Source organism: Balaenoptera acutorostrata, chromosome 15 (genome assembly GCF_949987535.1).
Source record: "Balaenoptera acutorostrata chromosome 15, mBalAcu1.1, whole genome shotgun sequence".
Lineage (NCBI taxonomy): Eukaryota > Metazoa > Chordata > Mammalia > Artiodactyla > Balaenopteridae > Balaenoptera > Balaenoptera acutorostrata.
Window position 1 is genome coordinate 20,777,833 of NC_080078.1, and position 18,739 is coordinate 20,796,571.

Here is an 18,739-nt window from a genome sequence, read left to right on the forward strand (position 1 = left end):
GAGAGAGTTCCAGAAAGAGAAAGGAGCAAATGCAGAGGACCTGGAGAAGTAGTGTGCTTAGCATGTTGCAGAAGCAGCAAGGAGGTCTCTGTGGCTGGAGTGGAGAGAACAGGTACAAGACAAGGTCCATAAAAGAGCAGGGCCTTGTAGATGTGGTAAGGAGTTTGGACTTCACTCCAGAGAATGGGAAGCCACCAGAAGATTGAGAGCAGAGAAGTGGCCTGATATAATTTGTGGTTGTTTTTTTTTTTTTTTTTTACGATTACCCTGGACACTATGCATAAAATAGATTGAAGGTAGAAAGAGTAGAAGCAGGGAGAGTATTTGAGGTCATTTGAGTAGAGGAGGCAAGAGATGATGACAACATGGCATGGTGCCCCTTGGAGAGAAAGGGCAGCGGTTCTCTGTACAATGGGCATGGGCCCTCTAGGTCGTTAGAGCCCTCACATGGTCCACTCTGCTTATAAAAGACTGAATGCTGGGCTTCCCTGGTGGCGCAGTGGTTGAGAATCTGCCTGACAATGCAGGGGACACGGGTTCGAGCCCTGGTCTGGGAAGATCCCACATGCCGCAGAGCAACTGGGCCCGTGAGCCACAACTACTGAGCCTGCGCGTCTGGAGCCTGTGCTCCGCAACAAGAGAGACCGCGATAGTGAGAGGCCCGCGCACCGCGATGAAGAGTGGCCCCCACTCGCCGGAACTAGAGAAAGCCCTCGCACAGAAACGAAGACCCAACACAGCTAAAAATAAATAAATAAATAAAGTTTAAAAAAAAAAAAAGACTGAATGCTGGCCACTTGAAAGATTTCAGAGGCAATGAGAAGGCAGGTTGCTCTGGCTGGGAATGGAGTCCAAGGGCTCTTTAGCTTAGGCTTCAAACTTGCTGTATATATTAGTTTCCTGTGGCTGCCATAACAAATTATTGGAAAACTAGGTGGCTAAAATAACAGAAATTTATTCTCTCACAATGCCAAAGGTCAGAAGGCTGAAATGAAGATGTCTGCAGGCCCTACTCCCCCTGGAGGCTTTAGAGAAGAATCCTTCTTTGACTATTCCAAGTTCTGGTATCTGTCAGCTTTCCTTGGTTTCCTTGGTTTATGGCCACATCACTCCCATCTCTGCCTTCATCTTCACATCAACTTCTCTCTGTGTGTCAGTCTTCTCCTTTTCTGTCTAGTTTCCCCGGTGTATCTCTTACAAGGACACTGGTCATCGGATTTAGGGCATGCCCAGATAATCTGTAATAATGTCTTCATCTCAAGATCATTAACTTAATTACATTTGCAAAGACCATTTTACCACAGGAGTTAAGACATGGACATGTCTTTTGGAGGGGCTACGATTCAATCCACTACAGTGCATAACCTTGGGCAAGTCACTTCCTCCCTCTGGGTCTCACCTTCCTCCACTGTAAAATAGAGACAGAGATGTAGTTTGCCTTCCAACTCTTTCATTAGAAGGCAACCCTCTCACCAATACGGTAGTCACTAGCCCCATGTGGCCACTGAGCATTTGGAATGTAGCTAGTCTCAACTGAGATGTGACTGTAAGTGTAGAATATATCCCAAAACATCAAGTACTTAGTGTGAACAGAATGTAAAATATCTCATAAATAATTTTTATCTTCAGTGCATGTCAAAAATATATTTTGGATATATTGGGCTAAATAAAATTTCTCTCTAAAATTAATTTTACCTGCTTCTTCTTACTTTTTTAATGTGGCTACTAAAAAATATAAAATTACATATGTGACTTACATTATATTTCTTTGGACAGCTCTATTCTAAAGAATAGATTTTAAAATAAATTAAAATTTGTAAGTAGATAATAAAAGTTCATCTCTATTCTATGTAGAATCAGTAGTGGTACCTTGACTGGAGGCTGAAGAATCTGCTTTCAAGATGCTCACTCACATGGCTGATAAGTTGGTGCTGTTAGTTGAGAGCTCACCCAGGGCTTTGAGCCAGGGACCTTGGTTCCTCTTTAGGTGAGCCTCTCCACTGGCAGCTTGAGCTTCCTCAGAACACGGTGGTTGAATTCCAAGAGTAAGTGTCCCAAGAGATAGAAAGTGGAAGATGATAGTTCCTTAAAGCCTGATCTGAAAACTGACACAGTGTCATTTCTGATATATGCTATTCGTCAAATAGCCACAGAGCCTATATTCAAAGAGAGACTCCATGTCTCAACGAAAAGACTGACAAAGAAATTGGGGGCCACCTAGGAAGAGCTCAATAAATATTTATTGCATTAATAAAATGTAACAATTCCCATCTGACATATAAGGAAACAGAGATTTGAAAATATTAAGTCACAGTCATTCTAGGACTGCTACTATTAATAATTAAAAGCTAATATTAAGAAACAGGGGGGCTTCCCTGGTGGCGCAGTGGTTGAGAATCTGCCTGCTAATGCAGGGGACACGGGCTCGAGCCCTGGTCTGGGAAGATCCCACATGCTGCAGAGTAGCTGGGCCCGTGAGCCACAATTACTGAGCCTGCGCGTCTGGAGCCTGTGCTCCGCAACAAGAGAGGCCACGATAGTGAGAGGCCCGCACACCGCGATGAAGAGTGGCCCCCGCTTGTCACAACTAGAGAAAGCCCTCGCACAGAAACGAAGACCCAACACAGCCATCAGTAAATTAATTAATTAATTAATTAATTAAAAAAAAAAAAAGAAACAGGAAACTATGGCCCAATCAAAGGAAAAAAATGAACCAACAGAAACAGTCCCAGTGAAAGACAACACAGAGAACCTACTAGACAAACACTTTAAAACAACCATCTTAAACGTAATCAAAGAACTAAAGGAAGACATAAAGTCAAGAAAATGGTGGATGAACAAAATGTAAATATCAAGAAAGAGAGAGAAAACCTCAAAAGAAACCAGAAAGAGATTCTAGAGCTGAAAAGTATAGAAACTGAAATGAAAAATTCACTAGAGGGACTCAAAGGCAGATTTGAGTAGACAGACAAAAGAATCAGTGAACTCGAAGATAGGACAATTGAAACTATTGGAGAACATTTCTCCAAAGAAGCCATACAGATGGCTAAAAAGTACATGAAGAGATGCTCAACATCATTAATTATTAGAGAAATGCAAATCAAAACTACAGTGAGGTATCACCTCATACCAGTCAGAATAGCCATCATCAAAAAGTCTACAGAGAAGACCTCAGACTTCCCAAAAGGCAAGAAACTACCCACGTACCTGGCAATGTGGCTGACAGAGTCTTGGTGCTCCGGCCGACTGTCAGGCCTGAGCCTCTGAGGTGGGAGAGCTGAGTTCAGGACATTGGACCACCAGAGACCTCCTGGCCTGATGTAATATCAATCAGCGAGAGCTCTCCAAGAGATCTCCATCTCAATGCTAAACCCAGCTCCACTCAGTGACCAGCAAGCTCCCGTGCTGGAAACCCCATGCCAAACAACTAGCAAGACAGGAACACAACCCCCATTAGCAGAGAGGTTGCGTAAAATCATAATAAGTTCACAGACACCCCAAAACACACCACAGGACGCAGTCCTGCCCACCAGAACACAGGCACTAGTCACCTCCACCAGGAAGCCTACACAAGCCACTGAACCAACCATACCCACTGGGGGCAGACACCAAAAACAACGGGAACTATGAACTTGCAGCCTGCGAAAAAGAGACCCCAAACACAGTAAGTTAAGGAAAATGAGAAGACAGAGAAATACGCAGCAGATGAAGGAGCAAGGTAAAAACCCACCAGACCAAACAAATGAAGAGGAAATAAGCAGCCTACCTGAAAAAGAATTCAGAGTAATGATAGTGAAGATGATCCAAAATCTTGGAAATAGAATGGAAAAAATACAAGAAAGTTTTAACAAGGACCTAGAAGAACTAAAGAGCAAACATACAATGATGAACAACACAATAAATGAAATTAAAAATTCTCTAGAAGGAATCAGTAACAGAATAACTGAGGCAGAAGAACGGATAAGTGACCTGGAAGACAGAATGGTGGAATTCACTGCTGCAGAACAGAATAAAGAAAAAAGAATGAAAAGAAATGAAGGCAGCCTAAGAGACCTCTGGGACAACATTAAACACAACAACATTCACATTATAGGGGTCCCAGAAGGAGAAGAGAGAGAGAAAGGACCAGAGAAAATATTTGAAGAGATTAGAGTCGAAAACTTGCTAACATGGTAAAGGAAATAGCCAACCAAGTCCAGGAAGTGCAGTGAGTCCCATACAGGGTAAACCCAAGGAGAAACACGCCGAGACACATAGTAATCAAATGGGCAAAAATTACAGACAAAGAAAAATTACTGAAAGAAGCAAGGGAAAAATGACAAATAACATACAAGGGAACTCCCATAAGGTTAACAGCTGATTTCTCAACACAAACTCTACAAGCCAGAAGGGAGTGGCATGATATACTTAAAGTGATGAAAGGGAAGAACCTACAACCAAGATTATTCTACCCGGCAAGGATGTCATTCAGATTCGATGGAGAAATCAAAAGCTTTACAGACAAGCAAAAGCTAAGAGAATTCAGCACCACCAAACCTGCTCTACAACAAATGCTAAAGGAACTTCTCTAAGTGGGAAACACAAGAGAAGAAAAGGACCTACAAAAACAAACCCAAACAATTAAGAAAATAGTCATAGGAACATACATATCGATAATTACCTTAAACGTGAATGGATTAAATGCTCCAACCAAAAGACACAGGCTCTATGAATGGATACAAAAACAAGACCCATATATATGCTGTCTACAAGAGACCCACTTCAGACCTAGGGAAACATACAGACTGAAAGTGAGGGGATGGAAAAACATATTCCATGCAAATGGAAATCAAAACAAAGCTGGAGTAGCAATACTCATATCAGATAAAATAGACTTTAAAATAAAGAATGTTACAAGAGACAAGGAAGGACACTACATAATGATCAAGGGATCAATCCAAGAAGAAGATATAACAATTATAAATACATATGCACTCAACATAGGAGCACCTCAATACATAAGGCAACTGCTAACAGCTATAAAAGAGGAAATCTACAGTAACACAATAATAGTGGGGGACTTTAACACCTCACTTACACCAATGGACAGATCATTCAAAATGAAAATAAATAAGGAAACAGAAGCTTTAAATGACACAATAGACCAGATAGATTTAATTGATATTTATAGGACATTCCATCCAAAAACAGCAGATTACACGTTCTTCTCAAGTGCACACGGAACATTCTCCAGGATAGATCACATCTTGGATCACAAACCAAGCCTCAATAAATTTAAGAAAATTGAAATCATATCAAGCATCTTTTCTGAACACAATGCTATGAAATTAGAAATCAATTACAGGGAAAAAAACGTAAAAAACACAAACACATGGAAGCTAAACAATACATTACTAAATAACCAAGAGATCACTGAAGAAATCAAAGAGGAAATCAAAAAATACCTAGAGACAAATGACAATGAAAACACGATGATCCAAAACCCATGGGATGCAGCAAAAGCAGTCCTAAGAGGGAAGTTTTAGCTATACAAGCCTACCTCAAGAAATAAGAAAAATCTCACATAAACAATCTAACCTTACACCTAAAGGAACTAGAGAAAGAAGAACAAACAAAACCCAAAGTTAGCAGAAGGAAAGAAATCATAAAGATCAGAGCAGAAATAAATGAAATAGAAACAAAGAAAACAATAGCAAAGATCAATAAAACTAAAATCTGGTTCTTTGAGAAGATAAACAAAATTGATAAACCATTAGCCAGACTCAACAAGAAAAAGAGGGAGAGGATTCAAATCAATAAAATTAGAAATGAAAAAGAAGTTACAACAGACACCGCAGAAATACAAAGCATCCTAACAGACTACTACAAACAACTCTATGCCAATGAAATGGACAACCTGGAAGAAATGGAGAAATTCTTAGAAAGGTATAACCTTCCAAGAATGAACCCGGAAGAAATAGAAAATATAAACAGACCAATCACAAGTAATGAAATTGAAACTGTGATTAAAAATCTTCCAACAAACAAAAGTCCAGGACCAGATGGCTTCACAGGTGAATTCTATCAAACATTTAGAGAAGAGCTAACACCCATCCTTCTCAAACTCTTCCAAAAAATTACAGAGCAAGGAATGCTCCCAAACTCATTCTATGAGGCCACCATCACCCTGATACCAAAACCAGACAAAGATACTACAAAAAAAGAAAATTACAGACCAATATCACTGATGAATATAGATGCAAAAATCCTCAACAAAATACTAGCAAACAGAATCCAACAACACATTAAAAGGATCATACACCACGATCAAGTGGGATTTATCCCAGGGATGCAAGGATTCTTCAATATACGCAAATCAATCAATGTGATACACCATATTAACAAATTGAAGAATAAAAACCATATGATCATCTCAATAGATGAAGAAAAAGCTTTTGACAAAATTCAACACCCATTTATGGTAAAAACTCCTCAGAAATTGAGCATAGAGGGAACCTACCTCAACATAATAAAGGCCATATATGACAAACCCACAACAAACATCATTCTCAGTAGTGAGAACCTGAAAGCATTTCCTCTAAGATCAGGAACAAGACAAGGATGTCCACTCTCATCACTATTATTCAACATAGTTTTGGAAGTCCTAGCCACAGCAATCAGAGAAGAAAAAGAAATAAAAGGAATACAAACTAGAAAGAAGCAGTAAAACTGTCACTGTTTGCAGATGACATGATACTATACATAGGGAATCCTAAAGATGCCACCAGAAAACTACTAGAGCTAATCAATGAATTTGGTAAAGTTGCAGGATACAAAATTAATGTACAGAAATCTCTTGCATTTCTTTACACTAATGGTGAAGAATCTGAAAGAGAAATTAAGGAAACACTCCCATTTACCATTGCAACAAAAAGAATAAAATACCTAGGAATAAATCTACCTAATGAGACAAAAGACCTGTATGCAGAAAACTATAAGACACTGAAGAAAGAAATTAAAGATGATACAAAGAGATGGAGACATATACCATGTTCTTGGATAGGAAGAATCAATACTGTGAAAATGACTATACTACCAAAAGCAATCTACAGATTCAGTGCAATCCCTATCACACTACCAATGGCATTTTTTACAGAACTAGAACAAAAAATCTTAAAATTTGTATGGTGACACAAAAAAACCCTGAATAGCCAAAGCAGTCTTGTGGGAAAAAAGTGGAGCTGGAGGAATCAGATTCCCTGACTTCAGACTATACTACAAAGCTACAGTAATCAAGACAATATGGTACTGGCACAATAACAGAAATATAGATCAATGGAAAGGATAGAAAGCCCAGGGATAAACCCACACACCTATGGTCAACTAATCTATGACAAAGGAGCAAGGATATACAATGGAGAAAAGCCAGTCTCTTCAATAAGTGGTGCTGGGAAAACTGGACAGCTACATGTAAAAGAATGAAATTAAAACACTCCTTAACACCATACACAAAAATAAACTCAAAATGGATTAAAAACCTAAATGTAAGGCCAGACACTATAAAACTCTTAGAGGAAAACATAGGCAGAACACTCTATGACATAAATAACAGCAAGATCCTTTATGACCCACCTCCTAGAGAAATGGAAATAAAAACAAAAATAAACAAATGGGATCTAATGAAGCTTAAAGGCTTTTGCAAAGCATAGGAAACTACAAACAACACGAAAGGACAACCCTCAGAATGGGAGAAAATAGTTGCAAACGAAGCAACTGACAGAGGATTAATCTCCAAAATATACAAGCAGCTCATGCGGCTCAATATCAAAAAAAACAAACAACCCAATCCAAAAATGGTCAGAAGACCTAAATAGACATTTCTCCAAAGAAGATATACAGATTGCCAACAAACACATGAAAGGATGCTCAACATCACTAATCATTAGAGAAATGCAAATCAAAACTACAGTGAGGTATCACCTCACACCAGTTAGAATGGCCATCGTCAAAAAATCTACAAACAATAAATGCTGGAGAGGGTGTGGAGAAAAGGGAACCCTCTTGCACTGTTGGTGGGAATGTAAATTGATACAGCCACTATGGAGAACAGTAAGGTTCCTTAAAAAGCTAAAAATAGAACTACCATATGACCCAGCAATCCCACTACTGGGCATATACCTTGAGAAAACCATAATTCAAAACAAGTCATGTACCACAATGTTCATTGCAACACTATTTACAACAGCCAGGACATGGAAACAACCTAAGTGTCCATCAACAGATGAATGGGTAAAGAAGATGTGATACATGTATACAATGTAATATTACTCAGCCATAAAAAGGAACGAAATTGTGCCATTTGTAGTGAGGTGGATGGACCTATAGACTGTCATACAGAGTGAAGTAAGTCAGAAAGAGAAAAAAAGAGTCTGTATGCTAACACATATATATGGAATCTAAAAAAAAAAAAAAAAAAAAAGGTTCTCAAGAACCTAGGAGCTGGACAGGAATAAAGACACAGACATAGAGAATGGACTTGAGGACATGGGGAGGTGGAAGGGTAAGCTGAGACGAAGTGAGAGAGTGGCATTGACATATATACACTGCCAAATGTACAATAGATAGCTGGTGGGAAGTAGCTGCATAGCATAGGGAGGTCAGCTCATGCTTTGTGACCACCTAGAGGGGTGGGAGGGAGGGGATATGGCGTTATATGTGTATGTATAGCTGATTCACTTTGTTATACAGCAGCAACTAACACAACAATGTAAAGCAATTATATTCCAATAACGATGTTAAAAAAATAAAATCAGAGATTAAAAAAAAAGTATACAAGCAGTAAATGCTGGAGAGTGTGTGGAGAAAAGGGAACCCTCCTACACTGTTGGTGGGAAGTAAATTGGTACAGCCACTATAGAGAACAGTATGGAGTTTCTTTAAAAAAAAACAAACTAAACTAAAAATAGATCTACCATATGATCCAGCAATCCCACTCCTGGGCATATATAGAGAGAAAACCAGAATCCGAAAACATACATGCACTCCAATGTTCATTGCAGCACAATTTACAATAGGCAGGGCATGGAAGCAACCTAAATGTCCATCAACAGAGGAATGGATAAAGAAGATGTAGTATGTATATACAATGGAATATTAGTCAGCCATAAAAAAGAACAAAATAACGCCATTTGCAACGACATGGATGGACCTAGAGATTGTCATACTGAGTGAAATAAATTAGACAGAGAAAGACAAATATCATACGATATCACTTATTTGTGGAATCTAAAAAAACAAGCGTAGAAGTAAACTTATCTACAAAACAGAAATAGAGTTACAGATGTAGAAAACACCTTATGGTTACCAGAGGGTAAGGGGGGGAGAGATAATTGGGAGATTGGGGTTGACATATACACACTACTGTATATAAAATAGATAACTAATAAGGACCTACTGTATAACACAGAGAACTCAACTCAATACTGTGTAATGGCCTATATGAGAAAAGAATCTTAAAAAGAGTGGATATATATATGTATAACTGATTCACTTTGCTGTACACCTGAAATTAACACAACATTGTAAATCAACTATATTTCAATAAAAAAAATTTTTTTAAAGAAATTATTGAAGAACAGAAAGAAAAAAGATAAAAGAAAAGTGAACAGAGTCTAAAAGATACCATCAAGAAATCAAGATATATATTGTGAGAGCCCAGAAGGAGAATAGAGACAGAAAGGGCAGAAAGAATATTTGAAGAAATAATGGACAAAACATCCCAAGTTTGACGAAAGACATGAATATAAACATCCAAGAAGCTCCAGTAGCACTAAGTAGGATAAACTCAAAGAGATTCAAACTGAGATAGGTTATAATCAAACTGTCAGAAAACAAAGACAAAGAGAAAATGTTGAAAGCAGCAAAAGAGAAGCGACTCATCATGTACACGGGATCCTCAACAAGATTATGATCAGATTTCTCATCAGAAAACTTTGGAAGCCAGAAGACAGTGGACTATGTTCAAAGTGCTAAAAGGAAAAAAATATATAACTGTCAACCAAGAATCCTAACTGGCAAAATTGTCCTTCAATTTTGAGGGAAAAATTAACACATTCCTAGACAAACAAAAGTTTAGGGACTTTTTTTTTATTAGATGTACCCTGCAAGAAATACTAAAAGGAGTCATGCAGATTGAAATGAAAGGACACTAAACAGTAATTCAAAGCCCTATGAAGAAATAAAGATCTCAGTGAAGGTAAATAAATGAATGACTATTATAAAAGCTAGTGTTATTGTAGAAATGGTTTGTAACTTCACTTTTTGTTTTCTACACAATTTAAGAGGCTAATACACTATTTTACAAAAGAAAAAATATTAGCCTAAAGCTAGTATTATTGTAACAGTGGTTTGTAACTCCACATTTTATCTTCTACATAATTTAAGAGACTAATGCATCATAAAAAAACCTTATGAGTTTATGTTTTTGGACACACAATGTATAAAGATGTCATTTTGTGGCATCCACAACTAAAAGAGCTGGGGCCACAAATGTATAAAAGCAGAGTTTTGTATATTGTTGCAGTTAAGCTAGTAAAATTAAAATTAGAGTGTTTTAACTTTAGGATGTTAAATGTAATCCCCATAGTAAGCACAAAGAAAACAGTTATAGAATATACACAAAAGGAAATAAGAATAAAATTAAAATGATTCACTACAAAAAGTTAGCTAAACACAAAAAAGACAGTAATACAAGAAATGAGGAGTAAAAAAACTATGAGACATATAGAAAAAAATAGCAAAATGACAGAAGTAAGTCCCCCTTTATCAGTAACTAATTTAATTGTAGAATACCCAATCAAAAGTCAGATATTGGCAGAATGGATCAAAAACTATATGATCCAACTCTATGCTGTCTACAAGAGAATCAATTTAGATCCAAAGACACAAATAGGTTAAAAATGAAAAGATGGTGAAAGCAGGATCTTGAAGAGATATTTGTGTGCTGATATCATAGCAGCATTATTCACAGTAGCCAAAGTGTATAAGCAACCCAAGTGCCCATCAATGGTTAAGAAAATGTGGTATATACATACAATGGAATATTATTCATCCTTAAAAAGAAAGGAAATTCTAACATACGCTACAACATGGATATACTTTGAGAACATTATGCTGAGTGAAATAAGCCAGTTACAAAAAGACAACTGAATGATTCAAATGAGGTAACTAGAGCAGTCAAAGTCATAGAGACAGAAAGTAGAACAGTAAAGTTGGGAAGAATGGGGATTTACTGTTTAATGGTATATTGAGTTTCAGTTTTGCAAGATGAAAAGAATTCTGGAGATGGATGGTGGTGATAGTTGCACAATAATATGAATGCACTTTATATCACTGAACTATACACTTAAAAGAGTTAAGATGTTAAAATTCATGTTACATGTTATATACCACAATAAAGAAAATGGGGAGAAGGGCTTCCCTGGTGGTGCAGTGGTTAAGAATCCACCTGCCAGTGCAGGGGACACAGGTTCAAGCCCTGGTCTGGGAAGATCTCACATGCCGCGGAGCAGCTAAGCCTGTGTGCCACAACTACTGAGCCTGTGCTCTAGAGCCCGCGAGCCACAACTACTGAGCCCAAGCACCACAACTCCTGAAGCCCACACACCTAGAACCCGTGCTCTGCAACAAGAGAAGCCGCCGCAGTAAGAAGCCCGTGCACTATAACAAAGAGTAGCCCCCACTTGCTGCAAGTAGAGAAAGCCTGCGCGCAGCAACAAAGATCCAACGCAGCCAAAACTAAATTTAAAAAATAAAATAAATTTATAAAAAAAAAAAGAAAAGAAAAGAAAATGGGGAGAAAAGTAAATGGATTAATGGATACAGAATTTCAGTTTGAAAAGATGGAAAAGTTCTGGAGCTAGATGGTGGTGATGGCTGTACAACAATGTGAATGTACTTAATGCCACTAAACTGTACACCTCAAATGGGGGTTAATATTGTAAATTTTATCTTTTGTATTCTTTACCACAATAAAAAAGTGAATGGAAAAAAAAACCTAATATTGATTAGACACTTACATTGAACCAGATCCTGTGCTAAACGCTTTACATGTATTGGTGTCTCCACTCTATGCTTCTTACATTGTGTACAGATGAGAAAATTAAGTCACAAAGCTGTTAAAGCAACTTTTCCAAGAGTCTGTGTTATAAACTGTCAGCACTAGGACTTAAACCCAGGTCTTCTGACTCCAGAGCCCATGCTTTAACCTCCGCAGCTGCTTTTATGACATTCCCTGGGAAACATATTTGTATCTGGTAAGGATGGGACACTTCTGCATAGGAAAGCTCTACCCAAAAAGATAACCAGCCCTTTAAAAAAAAAACTTTTTTGTTGCAGTATAGCATACATACAATAAGGTACATTAATTTTAAGCCTACAGCAGAATATGTTTTTACGTACCTCGACACTTATGTAAATTCCACCAGCAAAATACAGAAAAGTTCTAGCTCCCCAGAAAACTTTCCTGCACCTTTTCCCAGGAAATATCCCCTCCAGAAAGAGCCACTGTCTGACTTCTATTGTCATAGATTAGGTTTATTTACTTTTAAGAATTTTTAAAAATTGTGGTATAATATGTAACATAAAATTTACCATCTTAACCATTTCTTTTTTCCCAGTTTTACTGAGATATAATTGACATAAAAATTGTATTATTTTAAGGTGTACAACATAATTATTTGATATATGAATATATTATAAAATGATTTTCACAATAAGTTTAGTTAAAATCATTCACCTCACATAGTTGCAATTTTTTTCCTTGTGATAAGAACTTTTAAGATCTACTGTCTTAGCAACTTTCAAATATACAGTACTGTATTGTTAACTACAGTCACCTTGGTGTACATTACATCCCCTGAACTTATTTGTCTTTTAACTGAAACTTTGTGCCTTTTGACCAACTTCACCTATTTTGCCCACCCTCATCCCTACCTCTGGCAACCACCAATCTGTTCTCTGTTTCTATGAGTTTAGTTGTGTTCTTTTTAGAATCTACACAAGGGTGAGATCATACCCTATTTGTTTTTCTCTCTCTGACATTTCATTTACCCTAATGCCCTTGAGATTCATCCACGTTGTCACAAACAGCAGGCTTTCCTTCTCTTTGGGGCTGAATAATATTCCACTGTATATATACCACATTTTCTTTACCCATTCATCCATTGAAGGACACTTAGGTTGTTTCCATGTCTTGTCTATCATAAAGGATGCTTCAATGAACTTGGGGGTGCAGATATCTCTTTGAGATAGTGATGTCTTTTCCCTTAGATATATGCCCAGTAGTGGAATTGTTGGATCATACACTAGTTCTACTTTTAATTTTTTGAGGAACCTCCATACTGTTTTCCATAGTAGCTGCACCAATTTACATTCCCACCAACAGTGCACAAGTGTTCCCTTTTCTCCACATCCTCACCAATACTTGCTATCTCTTGTCTTTTTGATGACAGCCATTCTAGCAGGTGTGAGGTGATATCTCATTGTGTGGTTTTAATAAACCATTTCTAAGTGTAAAGTTCAGTAGTGTTAAGTTCATTCACTTTGCTGTGCAACCTGTCTCCAGAACTCTTTTCATCTTGCAAAACTGAAATTATTCCCATTAAACCACACCCCATCCCCCTCCCCCAAGCCACTGGCAAACACCTTCCTACTTTCTGTCTCTATGAATTTGACTATTCTAGGTAATTCATGTAAGTTGAATCATATAGTATTTATCTTTTCATGACTGGTGATCTTAGTTCAAGTTACTATGACAAGTTACCCTAGACTGGGTGGCTTAAACAAACATTTATTTCTCATGATTCTGGAGGCTAGAAATTTAAGATTAGGATGCCAGCATGATCAGGTTGTTGTGGGAGCTGTCTTCTTGGTTATGTCCCCATGTGCCCTTTCCTTGGTGCATGCATGGAGACAGAGAGAGAGAGAAAAAGAAGAAAGTAAGGAGAAGGAGGGGGGGGAAGAAGGAGAAGAAGAAGAAGGAGAAGGAGGAGAAGAAGAAGAAGAAGGAGAGGAAGAAGGAGAAGAAGAAGAAGTAGGAGAAGAAGAGGAAGGGGAAGGAGAAGAGGAGGAGGAGGAAGAGGAAGAGGAAGGAGAAGAAGGAGAAGAAGAAGTAGGAGAAGAAGAGGAAGGGGAAGGAGAAGAGGAGGAGGAGGAAGAGGAAGAGGAAGGAGAAGAAGGAGAAGAAGAAGGAGGAGGAGGGGGAGGAGGAGGAGAAGAAAAAGAAGAAGAAGAAGAAGAAGAAGAGAAAGAAGAGGAAGAAGAATAAGAAGAAGAAGGAGAAGGGGAAGAAGAAGAAAAGAGAAAGTCTCATGTCTCTTTTTCTTTTTATAAGGGCATTAGTTTCATCATAGGGCCTCCACCCTCATGACCTCACCTAAACCCGATTACCTCCCAAAGGCCTCATCTCCACCTACCACCACATTGGGAAATAGGGCTTCAACAGATAAATTTGGTGCAAGGGAGACACAAACGTTCAGTTCGTTATACTGGCTAATTTCACTTAGCATAATGTTCTCAAGTTTCATCCATGCTGTAGCATGTATTAGTCTTGTCTATTCTTGAATTTCATATAAATGGGAATCATACTGTTTCTGGACTTTTTTTCACTGTACATAATATCTGTGAGATTCATCCATTTTTTTGGTGCATGTCAGTTTTCATTCTTTTTTTTCTTTTTTTTATTGCTCTGCATGAATATACGACAATGTGCTTATCTAGTCAATGTCAATGGCCATTTGGATTATTTCCAGCTGGGGACTACTTTGGAAAACTCTACTAAGAACATTCTTGTATGTGTCTTTTTGAATGAATATGTATTCATTTCTCTTGGATAAATAACCAGAAGTGGAATTTCTACAACCAGCTATTTTAAATCCTTTGGCCCGACTCCAAACGGCTGGGGCTGGTTGCAGCTATGATGTCATACGGTCCTGTATGTACCCCACTCTCTTCGCTGAGGACTCCTCCTGGGAGGACGCTGTCTCCAGTTTCCCCTTCACTCCTTTCAGGGCCTCCAGTGCCTAGGTGGGTTCTCCAAGCACAGCAGCAAACAGGAACTTGAACAGGAAGTAATTGTGGGTAAACACTGAGTAATAATGAATGCAGCACAATTAAACCCAATATTAGATCAGGGAAAATTCTTGTTTGGTTTGCTAAATTCTAGAAGAAGAAACTGAAAAAATGAAGCCATGAGGGCACAAACGAGGAGGTCAAACATCCAGACTGGAACATTGTTCCCATTACGGTCCTCCAGTCCTCCCAGGAGTAATAGCACAGTAATGGTGGCTCAGCTCCCAGGGCAGACTTGCTGTTGTAAGGTTCCAGCTCTGCTACCCTCCTCATTCAAGGGCTGCAGGAAGAAAGCCAGAGGCCTGCTCATTCTTCATTAGAAGAGGGTTAGCAAAAGTTGGAGAGGTGTTGAAAACCCACTGGCACCAATCTGAGATTTTCTCCTCAATGTTTCCAGAATAACTGAAACCTAGTTAAATCAGGAATGACTCTCATTTTGAGATTCTGTGGGATTTGGTGCCATGTGAAAGCAATACGAAAAGTCATGGCAGGATCCCCAATTTGGAATCAAGATGCAAAGGGATGACTAAGTCTGAATAGGAAGTACTTTCTGTTTCTCTTTCCTCCCATGCTGCCTCCTGGAAAGAAGGAACTGGGAGTGCCTTCTGCACAGAGAACTTGAATTGGGTGGAGTAGCTAGTTCTGCCCTAAGGCTTCCTTACTCCGCATTTCTCTGCAGGGTCAGGACTAGGGTGAGGAGAGTGAGGCACTCGACTTGAGTCCCAAATTTAAGGGGCACCAAGAAAAATCAATAATAGTTCAATGTAATATATTTAAAAAGCAAAACTAATGCAAAAAAAAACAAAAACAAAAACGTGATGAAGGAAACATCAACTTTTTAAACCAAGGTAGGATCTCATTGCCAGGATTAGGGTGAGGTAAGTGAGGCTGAGTCATGTAGGTTCAGAGTAGACCTACAAAGAAATTGTTAGGATTATATGAGCTAAAGCTTGTAAAATGTTTGGAACAAGCTATAAATATGTTCTAATTATTATCATCATCATTATTATTAGTTCATATTAATCATAATTTCCTATTATCAGAATTATTATTATATTATTATTTAGTTATTATCATTATTGTTCCTTGGAGAGAGAGGGTTGTTTCATCACTTGGTATAGTGGGGAGCTGCTGTTCCCATCCCTGCCTCTAAGCAGTCTTTCCTAATTCCTTGAATTTAAATTCGTTGTCCCTCACCTGTGCCCCTCTGGCATCCTGAATTGACCTGATCTTTGCACTTACCCTGTATTGTGTCATCTGTTTATTCATCCATCTCCCCGAGCAGCCTAGGACTTCTGGGAGGGTAGAGGCAGTCCTATCTTGTTTATCAATTTATCCTCTTCAGAGCAGAGCCCAGTGCCTGCCACATAATAGCCCCTGGAACTATATTTATGGTCTTAGATGACTGAGCATTGGTGTCCAGAGACCTCTCCTCAATCCTTCTTCAATAAGATTGCACCAGATTGGTCGGGAATCGGGGGTGGGGGAATGGCAACCTTTTACATACCTGCCAACTCTCCTATTTAGCCTGAAGTCAAAGAATAATAAAATTATCACTATTGTTTCTTTTAGTGCTAACGTTTATCGGGAACTTCATATATGTGCTAAGCATTGTTCTAAACTTTTTTCATGGATTAAGTCATCTAATCCTCATGATAATCACAGAGATAGATAATTTTTTTTTCCCATTTAACTGAAACAGGCACAGAGAAGTCGAGTGTGTGTCCAGGATCACTCAGTCACCAAGTGGGAGAGCTGTGCTCCAACTCCTCAATCTAACCCCAGAGTCCGTGCTACCAGGCAATAAATGAGACTTGGCTCCCCAGGTTCACAGAACCCGCCACCCACATTTGTAAGAAGATGCCAGCTCAATACCCGCCACCCCAAGCCATCTTTACGTAGTCCCTCTTATAATGAGAGAGTGCCAATAGCAAGGACATACGAGGAAAAGAAAATAGATTTTGTCATTTCTCTAAGAGGCCACCTGATCCCTGCATGTTAAAAAGAAATCTTTAATACAGCATCTCTTTGTCCTGCAGTTCTTTCATATGCTTGGCTGGTCAGCTTAATCTTCAGCTGGCCCAGAAGAATACCCATCCATAAAACTGCACTTCTAGATGCAGTGCATCCTGAAGAGGGGAGACTTTAGCAAGCAGTCACAGTGCCAAATGCAGAAAGCAGCAGAGAAACCATCTGGTGAAAGGGATATTTCTTGCACACCTTGTATGTTTTTGGATTTTCATCAGTACATTCTAGGTTTAGGTGTTTTTATAAACAAGTGGCAAGGTATCAACCTAGCATGTTTTCTTTGTACCACCCTGAATTCTTCAGACAACAGGATAGAATGGAATGATAGAATATTTTAATTGGAAAATGACTTTTTACTTATACTCATTTTTAGAACAGTTAATGTGTTCCCATTTGCAAAAGTCAGACTGATATCAAACGATCGTCATTGGGAAGGGAACTCCCACCCCAGCCATTCTTTCCACCCACTAGAAATAGCCATGTTTGTTCACTTCTTAGTTTCTTGTTCATCTTTTCATACTTTCTTTATCAAATTTACCCATCTAAATATTTAAAAATGAGAATAAATATTCTTATATATTCTTCTTCCCCCTCTTTCTGACACAAAAGGTATCATATTATGTACAATATTCTGCACTTTGTTTCTTTGTTTGTTTTACTTAACAATCTATCGGGAGACCTTTCCATATTAGAGTATAGAGAATTTCATTAATTTTTACAGCTGCTTTGTATTCCATGTAAGGATGTACCTGAATAGTTTAAATAGTCCCCAGTGGGTGAATACTTTGGTATTTCCAAACTTTTACTATTGCAAATCATCATGTTCTCCCCACCACAGTGCATCTGTAGAATAAATCCCAGAGCTAGGATCGCTAGGTCAAAGGGTAAGAGCATTTTCAAGGTTGGTGGATGGTGCCAGGCTGCCCTCCACGAGGGCTACAACCTTTTGCACTCACACCAGTCATGATAACAGTGCCTATTTCCCCACATCCTTACCAATGAAGTCTTTAGACTGTTCTCTTTTTGCCAATCTGATAAATGTTAAATGGTATCTGAGTGTAATTTCCATTCTCATTTATCTTATTATGAGTAAGGTTTGGCATCTTTTCATAAGGACAGTGAGTCAAAAACACTTTTATTGGGGACTTCCCTGGTGGCACAGTGGTTAAGAACCCACCTGCCAATGCAGGGGACATGGGTTCAATCCCTGGTCCAGGAAGATCCCACATGCCGCGGAGCAACTAAGCCCATGCGCCGCCACAACTACTGAGCATGCGCTCTAGAGCACGCGAGCCACAACTACGGAGCCCACGTACCACAACTACTGAAGCCCGCACGCCTAAAACCCGAGCTCTGCAACAAGAGACAACACTGCGATGAGAAGCCCGCGCACCGCAACGAAGAGTAGCCCCTGCTCCATGCAACTAGAGAAAGCCTGCGTGCAGCAACGAAGACCCAAGGCAACCAAATAAATAAATAAAAATAAAATAAAATAAACACTTTAATTGTGAGTGACAGAAGCTCATTAGGGCTAGCTCAAGCAAATGAAGGGGAAATTAGCATTAAAGAATTACAGAAGTGTTTCATGAAGCCAAGAGCAGAA